We start from the raw sequence: 12,652 nt of genomic DNA, 5'->3' as shown, positions 1-12,652 counted from the left end.
TACACCTGGTAACTGGTAAAGCTGGGATTTGAACCTATGTGTGTGTGTTTTGTTTTTCAGTTTAGCATTTTGTTTATTTTCCATGTTATCACGTGTATCCTTTTAACATCTATATGGGATTACATTGTAGAAACAGACAAATGCATGTTTCTTTGTATATGTGTTTCATATTCTTGGTGTATACCTAGGAAAGATGTGCACATTTTCAACTTTCTAATGAAATTAATTTCTAATGATAGTGCCAATTGCACCCTCTTTTAGTCGTGTAATGAGAGTTTCCATTGTTCTATATTTTCCCCCAGTATTTAGAATTGGCAGGCTTTGATTTCTTCCAATCTGGCGGTTGGTTCTATGAATTTGAGAATATCTTTGTGCTTTTAAATTATATTCATACTCTTCCAAGTCATCTCCCAGGGAAGAAAAGATACGCTTAAGGTCCACCAGTGGCCAAGCCCTAATCCCAACACCAAGCAACAGAACTCACCATCCTGCAATTAACACCGCGAGCATGCCTGCCCCCCCAGTTAGGGAACAATACTGCCACCGAAGCAGTACCAGACTTTGGATGGGGAAAGGGGTGGTGGGATTACTATGCTTTCTCTCTCCTGTCTCTGTGGAGAAATGCTTCACTCAGACCTCAGCAAGATCCCAGGAAACCTCGTGTTTTCACTGGAGAATGCTTGCATATTGCTGTTACTCACGTTTCCTTGTCTGAGTTTATGAGAATTTTCAGCACAACAAAGGCCAGAGTTCCTGCCCGCAAAATAGATTACAATCTCTCAGTGCGAGCAGGACAATACAGCTGGTGCAACAGACCCAGTCCTTGCTCATAAACACTTCGTTGGCCTTAGAAGCGCTTGTGACCGACAGCAGGGCATGTTTTCACAGCTCCTTCCAAAAATAAAATTGAAGGAAAAAAATCAGTAAAGTCAGAATATCACCATTTCCCAAACTCAAAAAAACTCAGTGATATTTTTGCTTTCAATTTGGAAAAGCTCCCCATTGAGAAATGAGGTCCCAGATACTAAAGAAAGGAATGGAATCTAAGTACAGTAAAACCCCATAACCATAGAAAGGAGTAAGGTCTCTTCCATAGTCACAGAGAAGTGACAGATTATTTCCTTAGATTGATTTAACTCTGGATTTTTTTTTTAATTCCTTAAAGTACAGGGGCTTGATTGTAAAAGCACACGAGGAAGCCCAGCTTAGTCCTCCTAGTATTGATCTGAAAACATGTAATTGACTTGTTTATATGCACATGCTTAAGAAAGGATGCCCTTGATTCAAACTACTTGAGCTCATTAGCTGTGTTGACTCAGTCAATGAACTGACTTTCTCTCATGATGTTTCTCTCAATCCTGGAAAGAAAGAGAGTTCAGCATTTTTTTTTTTTTTTAAAGTCAATAGTTTCCAATGCCACTGAACCAAATTGCTCAAAGTAACTTTCTGTTTTTAACTTCACTTATTCTTATTTTGATGTTTCATTATACAAGAAATATATTTACCTAACATTTTAAAAATACAGAAATAAAGAAAACACACAAAAATATTTTATTCTGCCCCACTCCCCTGCCTTCCAAAGAAGTTATCACTACTTTGTTTGTGTGGATCTTTCTAGACTGCTTCCTATATATTTATTTACAAGTATTATACATGGCTTGTATTTTGAATATCTTTACCTATGTGACATATTATTCTATAATTTGCTTTCCTATTCTTAACAACATATTTTAGAAAAATTGAATTATTTTAAATGGTTGTATGATAATCTCCAGTGTAGGTATATAGTCTATATATTTTTATTTTTACGTTTATTTTACGATCCCCCCTAGTAATTAATAGACATTTAGGTTGTGGAAATATCTGCTCCAATACTAACAATGCCACCGTAAATATCCTTGTGCTAGCCCTGTGGATGTTTTTTTTGTGTCAGAAATTGCAAGATAATCTGACTATTCAACTTTAACTATAGAATGTGTGCATTATTAATTTAAACTGAAGGACAGGGGAGAGTGGTAACATGCAATAACCACTGCTAGCTTTTGTTGAGTACTAATTGTTTACCAGGTACTATTTAAGTTCCTTACATGCATTAACTAAATGACCTTTAAAATGACCCTATACGGTAGCTGCTATTATTAGCCTTATTTTATATATGGGGAAACGGGCCTTGGGGCATTAATTACATTGCTAAAAGTCATAAAACTAGTAAATGGAAGAACAGCTTTGAACCCATACAGAGACCTGGCGCCTGTACCTCTAACCATTATCCTGCACTGCCTCTCAGCATGACTATATAAGGAATCAGTAAAGTAATTAAAGAGAGTTCTTGGGTAACTTCCATGTCTACAGCTGTTTTTGGATGGGGAGAGGGTGTGTGGATTCCTGTGGTGACATCTGAGATGTCTAAGAAGCATAAATCAGAAAGGGACATGAAGGCTCGGTCAGCCTAGATGAACAAGATTTACAGAGAGTAGCTGAGGAAATCAGACTCTTTAAAATATTCAGATGGATTCCAGTGACACAGTTTTATTCTTCACACATGTGTCCCTGGAAGGTTGTCGAGAACTGCAAGGCTGTTGAGAATCTGGACTGTATCCAGCAAAAAGGAGAAACTGATAAAAAGGGCAGAAAGTAAATCCTAAGAATAAAAGCCAAGGAGAGTGGTTCAGTGGCTGTTTATTGTTAACTGGGTACGCGGTCCTCTTCTAGGTGCAGTGGTCGCAATGAAGAGGAAGTTCTCTAAGCACGGTTCCTCGAAGAATTTGCTTGTTGAATTACAGTGGAGATCAGACCTGGGGACCAATCCTTGTGGTGTGACACAGATGAAATGAATGAGGGACACGATGCATTTGTGGGTCACCCACTGTGTGCAGACACTGTCCAGGGACTCAGACGTTTTGCTCTGACTTGTGAAATCGTGCGCTCAGACACACAGGGCACGAGTATCTCTGATCCCAACACATATGCCTTACTCCAAAGCTCAAAGGTTTCTTAGCTCCAGCACTTTGTTTAGAAAAGAGAAGAAAAATGAAAAGCAATTACTCTTTTCTTACCAGTGAAGAGTTCTTATGAGAGGACCATAGAATGGACGGTTAGTTAATCTAGGGAGATTTCAGATGAATGTACTGAAGAACTTTGCGTTAGATGAAAAATACTTTAGGGAGAGAAGTCTCATTCTAAGAGGGTGTGTGTCACTAGGGCTAATATTAGTATGGATTGCTCTGGAAGACTCATATTCCTTGTAAAAATATTGAAGTTCAGCCAGATTGCTTCATACGCAGCTATTATCCTGGGTCCCCTGACTACCTTGCAACACCCCAGTCACCCTGGCTGTATCCCTGGCCAACCTCTGTTCCCCAGCAAAAAATGGTTGTAGCATCTGGAACAACGTGGATCCTCTGGAATCCTTCTTCAGACTACCACCGTCCATTCAGATTGGTTGATGCCTGTATCATACCAGTTATTATAATTTTGAATATACTTCCTGTTCGTAACCACCTGACCTTAGATATTCAGGCAAAAAGCTGTATCCTGTTCCCTCTCAAGGTCCCCTTCACCTCCGTAAGCATTATCTTCTGTTACTTAGTAGGGGGTTTTATAAGTCTGAATCTCCATCAGGTGCTGAATTCAAGCCAGAGAAGTTATTTTGTAAAAAAACAGGGTTTTGCATCATCATTTTGGACTTCTTTCTGTTTCTATCAGCATGCCTAAAGAAGAGTTAGCATTTTGATCCTAATCTGAGGAATCCTAAACTTTAGGATAATGGAGTCATATATCAGAGTGCTCTATGAAGCCCAAAAGAACCCACTAACTGAAATCTTGAACTATGACAATTGTCATTTGAAATGTATGGTAAATACTCAAGCTGATGGATAAAGGCAACAGAAACAAGGCCAGCAACCATGGATGGGCAACCCACCATATATACCAAATATTGCATAATCAGGTTTCCCAATCTTTATTTCTTTTAATCCAGAACTAAGGGGAAAGGGAAGAGTAGCACCGACGTCTGAATTTCTCAATAAATATTCCACTGATGATGGTTTTCCTCATTAAACCACCTCCCTCATATAGGGATACGAGGAAGAGAAGGAAAGATTAGTCTCAGTTGGCGGCCTGACCAGAAGCAGCCAGTGTAATGCTGTAGGGGTTAATCTGTTCATCCGTCTTTCCTCTAAGGCCAGGAATCTTTCTTGTAACTCATAAAAGAGAAATGTTCCCAAAGAACTTGTGGAAGAGAAAGGCATGTTGGTGGGACGGAGCAAACATTTCTAACCATCTCTAACCATCTTGCAGCTAGGACTTCTGGAGATTTCAAGAAAGTCTATTGCTATGTGTTTGTACGTTCCTGCAAACACACAGCATAGGGTTAGGGCCCATGTATGTTTGTTGAGGTTAGGAAAGAACGGTGGAAACAAATGCATATAAACTATGGTTTTTGGCAAACTTGTTATGTCTCTCATACAGGGAAAAACAACGGTTCCGAATTTCAAGCGCATTCCTGAGCCCACATGACTACTTACAATAATTTTCAGCTCTAAGTTTCAGCTGTAAATATCATTTATAATGGGTAATTTTTATTACCTCTCACTCATCAGCTTCCATCTCTACCCCACTCCCTTTTACAAGAAGAGTGAAATAAAGGAACTAAACTACTTTATCAAAATGAAGACAGAAGTACATAAAACACAGATTTGAATGCCGGCTCTGCTTCCACCAGGACGCGGCATACTTTCCCCTCTTACAAGGCATGGAACTTTGCACTTCCAAGTTTTGGTTCTCTGTGTCTCTGCTCGGTGTGGTAGAAACTATCATTTTGAAGTGATTCACGTCTTCTGCTTTCTTAAGCTGACCGGTCGTTTCTGTGACATCAGATCTAACCCATAATCCCTCAACACCCTCACAGTCACATGCACACAGAACTCTTTAATTCAATTCACCTTCTAACCTTCTGTTGACAGTACGTGGTCAAGAATTGCTTCAAAAGAATATGGAATTAACAAACTACAAGTTATTTTAGTTCTTGATTTTAACCTTGAATTCAAATTGTATACTACTTGGGTGACCTTGGCAAGTTATAGAACCTATTTCTTCCTTTGGAACAGTATGATAGAACTATTTTTCAGAGTTAATGTGAGGATGAGATAAAATTATTTGAGGCATAGAGTCTGACATAATGCAAATACTCAATAACAGTATCTAGTACTCTTGTTATTGTCCTGAAAACAGTGACAACAACAGAAAGAATATCATCGCCCACTTAGCTTCTCAGTAAAAAGAGGCAAAGAATTCAGAGGCCAAGTTAAAAAGTCATGTAGATACCAATTCTTCCATTTTTGAGATGAGGGAATTGAGGCCCTAGATAAAATGAATAGCGATCCTGATTTCTGTAATCCTTCAGCTGCCTCGTAGCCGAAATGACCCACTGTGTTTTAACAGTTATTGGGATGATCTGTAAGAAATGTTATATTCTGAAATAGATATCCTTGTCTCCTTTTGAAAATTCTATGTTATACCTTCTCATGGCCACCCAGCCCAGGCCAATATGAGCTCAAAGAGTTAAGTTCATATTCATTTGACTAGAACGAGTCATACTTCAATAAGGCAAATCACGATCTATAAAAGTAACACAAAAAAAGTAACACAAATCTCAGATTTTAAAATTTAAATTATTTTCGATTGAAGTTTTAAATTTTAAATCATTTATTGTTTTGTATAGCATGGGCAAGCTTTCTTTTCGTTGAGAAATCTGTATAGATAGAGCAATACTGAAATCGCAAATCTTTTGTGAACTCATTCACAGACTACCAGTTACCATATGCCTTAGTTATCAGTAGCAAGAAAAGACATGTTTCTTTGGCACACACACACACACACACACTTATATGTACTCACACGTGTATCCACACATATGCATTCACGCATGTGCACACGCACACATGCTCACACACACACGCTCACATACAATCACACACACACACGGAATCACACACACTCACGTTCATACAGTCATTATATGTTGATTATCCACAAGCTACTAGAAAATTTAGAATCAAATCTATGATCCATGTCTAGCATTAATATAAAATGGTTTGGTGTTCATTTTCATGTGAGTTAATACTACCCTTGGCCTTATCTTCATACTTTATTTTTTGACCTGGATCACCCTAATATTTATTGTCTTTCTTTGTTAGGCATAATGTGGTAAGCTTCTCAAGTCCTATGGAATAAGAGAGAATGAATAAATGAAGACCGAGAATGAAGGTAAAGCTTTAACCTACACAGTTGGTCAGATGGCAACTTAACTCCTGGTGTCCCAGAAAGACCACTTACCTGGGAGTCAAGGTAGGATATTGCCCGTCTTCATTAATTTAAAGTTAGGGGTTTCTGATTTATGGCATTTTCTCTTCCATCTGCCTATTTGCTAGGAGAATCCCTTTCTTTGTTCAACAGTCTTTAAAATTAGTTACAATTTACAGAATGTAAGTATAAAACGGTGCTTGCAAATACACTATAACAAAACAGTTTAATTTGCAGGACAATGTTAAGTTTGAAGTGGTGTGTGAATGTTATCTTTAACAAAATGTTATATTTGGCTGAGTTTTTTAAGTATGTGTGGCCCACCTGGTCCTCAGAAGCCCAGATGGGATCCCCTACCTCTCTCCGTAGGTGCTAGGTCTACACCTGTCATATGACCCTGTCTTCCTGGAGCAGCCCAAAATGATAAGACCCACACCTGTTTCTTGCCATGGGTGTTGCACCTACAGAGACCTGCCCTGGGAATCACTATCCCTCTGTTAACAAGGCAAATCACGATCCAGTTTGTAGGGGACCCGTGGTCTTGGAGAAAATTGTCTACCCTCCTTCCTCACTACCAGCCTACCCCATCTGCTTAAAGAGGCGAGACAAGGACATCCCATTCCCTCTGAACTCGGATACATCTCTTGCCTGGGTCAATGGAAAAAGGGATGCAGCATTAATCCTGTCTTTTTTTTCATTCCTACAACAAGAGTCTCTTGTCTGTGTATAAAGGCCCATCGATGTTGAATAAAGGGAACCTAACTGATCTATTTTTGAAATCGGAAAAAAAAGAGAAAACACCCGACACCAATACTGTTTGATCCAATTAGCACATCCACTAGCTAGCTGAGCAAACTGCTTCAAGTCACCAGGACATTCTAGATTGTTGTTTCCAAGATTAGTGATCCTCCAGTTAAGCTCTCAAGTTCCTTCCAGGTCTATTTAAGAATCTGTAATTTTATCCAGTATCCTGCTTCTAAGCCAGAACTTTAGCTCTCGTAGATGAAGGACAAAAATAATTTCTGTAGAGAGTATGCCACATGCAATATTCAGCTCAGGAAGGACAAAGGTTCTTCCCATTTGAAGCTAAGTGTCATTGCTAATATCTCAACGTACATTCCCCGTTAAAAATGACAGTGGAAGAAATTCAAAATAAGCCTTAGGAATGGCTTCCTGATTTTATTTGTTTCCCACTGAGAGTCTGGGCTTTTTTAAACTCACTCACTATCTTTCAGGAGATTTTTTTTCTGAGCACAGGTCTGCACAGAATCAAAGACGTGAAATGATGGTCTCAAGAGTTCTTGCACCCTTGTAGCTTATTTTTCTCCCATAATGCTTTTTTATTTTTCCCCTTATCATTGAAAAATAAAACATTGCTACTGTTTCACTTCATCATAATTGCTATAAGACAAACTTATGACATGCTCTCAGACACTGTCTTCTGGGTCTGTTTGACAGCTTTTTTAAATCTTTCGCTCTTTGGGAGGGGAATTCAAGATCTGAGCTTCATATTGGATGGGCGCCCAGAGTAGAAGACAATATAGATGATTCTTCAGAAAAGGACAAGGAACATCTGTAGTCAGGAACACTCAGAAAGCACTCACTGAGGGCTTAGGCATGTTAAAAATGGATAGAGAGCACTGGGGGTGAGTTATTCTAGTAGCGAAAGGGAAGCAGCTCCACTCTTGCAACTGGAGGGAACCTTAGGACCAGAGGGATCCTTTGCTCAAGGTCCTTTATGAAGAGCTACCTCGTCCTTCTCCCTCCCTCCCTCCCGCCATTTCCCTTTTCTTATGTAAGACAAAGCCTAAAGCTAAAGGAGTGACCTAAGACTTTGAAAGAGACATGAAAGCATCTACATCATAAAGGAAATGTTTGCTCAGGAGCTGGTGATATTCTTTCCAAGTCGAACAGGTCTTTTCATGCATTTTAGAACAAGTTTCACCTTTCTAAAAGGCAGAGGCACCCTTTCGAGAGCCTTAGAACAACACTGCCCGTTCAATGCTGTGCCTACACTTGTCTCCTGATGAGTCTGATTAACTGGCCTCCAGGACGGAACATGCTGGGAGCAGAGCGTGGCCGAGAACCCAAATTCTTGGGCACAAGGAGTACAGCTCGCCTGTGTGATCTGCTCATATGCGTGCATCACTTTATTCCCAAAGCCCGCGGTAACCCTTAGGGGAGTTACGAGAACTCTCTGTACCACTGAGAGCTAACATCATGAAATGGAAATCAGTCAGTCCCTACCCTGGCAAACCAGTCCCTAGATTTTACATAGAACCTAATGTTTCCCTTCAATTTCCAGGACAACGTAAAGCATCAAGTTCATTCCTTTTTCGAGTGCAATGCCCCACGAGTGTTTGTTTCATATAGGATGCCACCCACGGCCCAGATCCCCCCCGACTCTTTCTTCCCTTACCTCCTTCTTGAAACTCCCAGCACCTCTTATACCTTCCATGGTAATTTGTTAATAAATGTGAATTACATGAATTGAATTTGGAAAATATTAGGATCATTAGAAGTCACTGGGATTGCTACACAGCACACCTGGGAATTAATGGTTTTGAGCAGGGGTCAGGCCAAATCCGGTCCACCTGCTGTTTTTCTTTGTCTCATAAGCAAAGAATGTGTTTACACTTTTAAATGATGTTTTAAAATCAAAAGACTGACATTGCTTAATATGTGAAGATTATGTAAAATTCAAACATCAGTGTACATGACTAAAATTTATGGGAACACAGTCCTGTTCATGTATTTATGGATCGTGTCTAGGGCTTCTTTTCTGCAACAACAGAGGAGACCCCATGGCCTACAAAGCCTAAAATATTTACTGTCTTGCCTTTTACAGAACAGGTTTGCCAGTCACTAGTTTAGAGTTTCACCTTTATTTAACCCTCTGAGCTTTATATCTCTCAAAAACAAGGGAGTTAAGAACCTGTAGGATTCATGGAATTTAAAGTCGCAACTTGCTTCAGCCGCAGGGCTCTCTGGGGAAAAGCTGAGCTTTGCCTGCAGAAATGTATTGTGACAAAGGAGATATAGGTCGTTGAGAGACATATTTTACCATCTGTAGACGCCTGGGAGTCAGCTAGAGAGGGGGTAATATGTACACTCTGAGGTCAGAATGTGCTTGCTCTGAAAATTTGAATTATGTCTTCTTCATTTGAGGACACTATGGGTAGGAACATGTGTATCTCCTTATGGGATATGCATTTCCCTGAAAGAGTTGCACTTAAAAGAGTTGCACTTAAAATCTTTTTTTTTTCTTTTTTTTTTAGTAAATTGAATAATGTCCACACAGGAGAGAATCTATGTATTTAAATTCCCTTTTTTTCATATTATATACGGTATTATTTATCTCGGGTCACATAATAAATTATCGCAAACTTAGCAACTTAAAACAACATGTATTTACGATGTCACTGTTTCCGTGACGGGAGTTCATGCATAGCTTAGCTGCATCCTCTGCTTCAGGCTCGCAAAAGGCTGCCATCCAAGTGTTGACTGAGGCTGTAGTGTAAACAAAAGGTTCAGCTGGGGAAAGATCCACTTCCACGCACACATGGCTGCTGCAGAATTAGGTTATTTTGTGGCCTGTTGGAACTTGGAGCCTCAGTTTCTCTTTTTTTCCCTGTCATCTTTAACTCTTTATTTAATTTAATTTTATTTTTTTATTGGAGTATAGTTGATTTACCATGTTGTGTTAGTTTCAGGTGTACAGAAAAGTGATTCAGTTATATATCTATATAATGTATATATACCTCCTTTTGCAGATTCTTTGCCCTTATAGGTTATTAGAAAATATTGAGTAGAGTTTCCTGTGCTCTACAGCAGGTCCTTGTTGGCTGTCTATTTTATATAGAGTCCTGTGTGTCTGTTAATCCCAGCCTCCTGATTTGGAGCCTCAGTTTCTCACAGGCTATTGACCAGAGGCTGCAATCCCTTCCATGTCGTGTGGGCCTTTCTGTAGAGCAGCTCACAACACAGCACTTTGCTTTATCAAAGCCTGCCACGGGGAGCATCTTCCAGCAAGACAGCTTATTATCTCGTAAAACGTAATTATGGAAGTCATAACCCATCACCTTTTCCATGTCTAATTAGAAGCAGTCAAAATTTTCACTCACATTCAAGGGGAAAGGAGGACCCTGGGGGTGCAAGTACCAAGAAAGGGGATAATTGGGGGGCAAGCTTAGAAACTAGACACGACATAAAATTATCCTGTTTTGTTTCTGTGGATTAACCAGGGATGTCCTCAATGATGGGTACACAAATGTGAGACTTGTAAGAGAAGGTCCAAAGAGAACTATTCATTTTTATTTTATTTATTTTCTTAAGATTTTTTTTTTTTTGATGTGGACCATTTTTAAAGCCTTTATTGAAATTGCTTCAGTATTGCTTCTGTTTTATGTTTTGGTTTTTTGGCCCTGAGGCAAGTGGGATCTCAGTTCCCCGACCAGGGATCGAACCCGCACCCCCTGCATTGGAAGGTGAAGTCTCAACCACTGGACCGCCAGGGAAGTCCCAAGAACTATTCATTTTTTGTTCTCCTTTGTTTGATTAAAATCTTTTTTTAAATTTTTAATAATTAAAATTAAAATACTTTTTTTTATAGTTTTAACTTTTCCCTGGCTGACTAATTCTGTTCTTTCATTCTCTCATTACCCCATCGTGCATCCTTCTATCCCAGCTTTCATGCTCACTGGCCAGCACCAGCTGGCACATCTTGTTCCCTCACTAGAGCCTGAATTCCTTGAGGTCGGAGACTTCAGTTTTTTGGGGGGTTTTTTTGGGTTTTTTTTTTTTTTTTTTTATGGCTGTGTTGGGTCTTCGTTTCTGTGCGAGGGCTTTCTCTAGTTGTGGCAAGCGGGGGCCAGTCTTCATCGCGGTGTGCGGGCCTCTCACTATCGCGGCCTCTCTTGTTGAGGAGCACAGGCTCCAGACGCGCAGGCTCAGTAGTTGTGGCTCACGGGCCCAGTTGCTCCGCGGCATGTGGGATCTTCCCAGACCAGGGCTCGAACCCGTGTCCCCTGCATTGGCAGGCAGATTCTCAACCACTGCGCCACCAGGGAAGCCCCCGAGACTTCAGTTTGATTGTTGCAAACCTGACTCTCAATAAATATAGACTCTCAATAAATATCTGCTGAGTGTGTAAATGAATGAACAAATAAAAGATTTTTCTGCTCACCTTTCCCCCTTTGATCCAACCCTTACAATAATGCAGTAAGATGTAAAGATAATTTACTTTTATATTGCTTTTATAAATTCTTCATACAAACTCATATACATTTTCCCCCACATATTGCATCCTTAAAACCTAGAGCTTACAGAGGTTTGCTCAGGGCCAGAATTTAAAACCAGCGTTTTTGATTTAAATTCTTTATTTTTTTCCCCTAGAGCTGCAACCTGATGTTTGACCTTGTCTTTGAAATGTTGACCAACTGACCTTGATTCCAAGGACCTTGATTCTAAGACATGTGCTCCCCTCTGAAGTGTGGTATAAAGGAGGAGGGAACCAAGGGCATCTGGTCAAAAAGCTCTTTGATGGAGGTGGGAAGGATAGACGTACTTGTGTTTTATTATGATTAGAATCCAGAATGTTCTGAAATGTACTAAAAATAAATGTCTTTTAGCAGCCCCTTTGCTGGGGAAGGCCGATTTTTGAAAGAACTTGGGAGAGAATGTTTGGGTGAACTTGTATACCGTACCATAAATATTTTTGCTAAAATTATAGAATTGTCTGTTTCCTTTCAAATTGCATCAGGACCCAGGCAAGAGCGATGAGTTTTTAATGTGGAAATTTCATGTGCACGTTTCGGCTTCTTCCTTTTCTTCTTCAGCTTTGCCAAGTCTCACTTTATGTTTCGTAAAGATTGATTTATTGGTGCTTTTTTGGCCTACCTGCTGTGTTATGCAATTCCTCACCAAATTCAGAGACACGACCATCAGTTTGCAAACTTGTTTAGTTGCAGCCAAAAAGAGGTTTGTTTATTAGAATTCAAGCTGATTTATTTGCTGTGCTGAATGATTTTTGCATCGCCTAAAGCCTGAACCTTCTCTTTTCCTCCATTTCTTCTTTGAAATTAAGAAAAATATATATATATATGTTAATGAGACACAGTGTGACTTGTTCTGTTCCTCAGGGTATAGGAAAAAAGCTCTCTGATCTGCTGCTGTTTGGAAACTGCAAAATGATAGAAATTGTTACTTGGAATGGCCTGAGAGAGGAAGCTCTGGAAACTGGGGTTGTTTTTTTTTTTTTTCCCCAATAAAATGTCAGTAACTAGGCAGAACAGGGGAACCCAACAGGACGATCTGTGAAAGTAAGCAAACTCCTCTTTGGTAACTGTAA

The 12,652-nt window shown here is 39.7% G+C and overlaps 1 long non-coding RNA gene across 1 annotated transcript in view; it reads left to right on the top strand.

Annotated features, from left to right (window-relative positions):
- LOC132354806 (uncharacterized) overlaps positions 1-12,359 on the top strand; it is a 28,212-nt gene extending 15,853 nt beyond the window's left edge. Inside the window, exons 2-3 of the long non-coding RNA XR_009499418.1 lie at positions 6,198-6,348; positions 11,698-12,359. This is a non-coding gene — a long non-coding RNA (uncharacterized LOC132354806). The remainder of the gene's footprint in view (positions 1-6,197; positions 6,349-11,697) is intronic.
- Positions 12,360-12,652: the final 293 nt, after the last annotated feature.

Source organism: Balaenoptera ricei, chromosome 20 (genome assembly GCF_028023285.1).
Source record: "Balaenoptera ricei isolate mBalRic1 chromosome 20, mBalRic1.hap2, whole genome shotgun sequence".
NCBI classification, from domain to species: domain Eukaryota; kingdom Metazoa; phylum Chordata; class Mammalia; order Artiodactyla; family Balaenopteridae; genus Balaenoptera; species Balaenoptera ricei.
Note: the sequence above shows the minus strand (reverse complement) of the source record. Positions and strands in the feature narration are given on the sequence as shown.